The following is an 812-nucleotide window of genomic DNA, read 5'->3' as shown; positions in this document are numbered from 1 at the left end:
TAAAAAAAGATTTAGGATAAGTTAAAGAAAATAAAAATTTGTGAATCAATTTAGAGTTATGTATTTTTATTTAATTCTGTTTATGTCTATTTAAGTAAATTTACATAAGATTTAAAATATAATAAAAATTTATTTTTAAAAGTGAATGTACTTACAAAAAAACGTGGATGGAAATAGCGCTATCCTATTCTTATACAGCCTATGTTCAGAATTATTCCACCGTGTAGTCTCTAGCCACCATTTGCAGTTTAACTGAGTCTAGAAAGTGGCTACCTAGACTTTGTAGAATATCAAATTATTCAACTAAGACACTTGATTAAAATAGCCCTGCTAGCTATGACTATAAATCACTCGTGATTATGAAACTGCGTATCATCTCCTCCACGTATCTTTTGTTTTTGCTTATATTTCATTCTTGAGTTAGGGACCATTTGGTATGATTTTTGTTTTTACTTTTACTTTTTGTAGAAGAATTTTTTAAGAAAGCTACCTTAATTTTTGTTTGGAAACCAACAATAAATTGATTTTCTCTAAAAACTCTTCTAACTACTCAAAAAACTTTCATTAAATTAGTCTAATAGGTTCAAAAGCTCCTTTTGAAGTTTCAGAAATCATGGCTAATGGGCCCAAAGAACTTCATTTTGATCGACGAGGTTTTACAATAAGCCCTTGTTTGAGCTTCATTTTATCAAAAACTCATTTTCAATCACATATTCTCCAATAAAATAATTTTACACGAAAATTAAAAAAAAAATCTTATTTTTTAGCCATATATTCTCCAAAAAATATTATTCCAAAATATATTCATCACC

The sequence above is a fragment of the Olea europaea genome, unplaced genomic scaffold (genome assembly GCF_002742605.1).
Source record: "Olea europaea var. sylvestris unplaced genomic scaffold, O_europaea_v1 scaffold274, whole genome shotgun sequence".
Classification (NCBI taxonomy): Eukaryota; Viridiplantae; Streptophyta; class Magnoliopsida; order Lamiales; family Oleaceae; genus Olea; species Olea europaea.
This window is presented reverse-complemented; position numbering follows the sequence as displayed.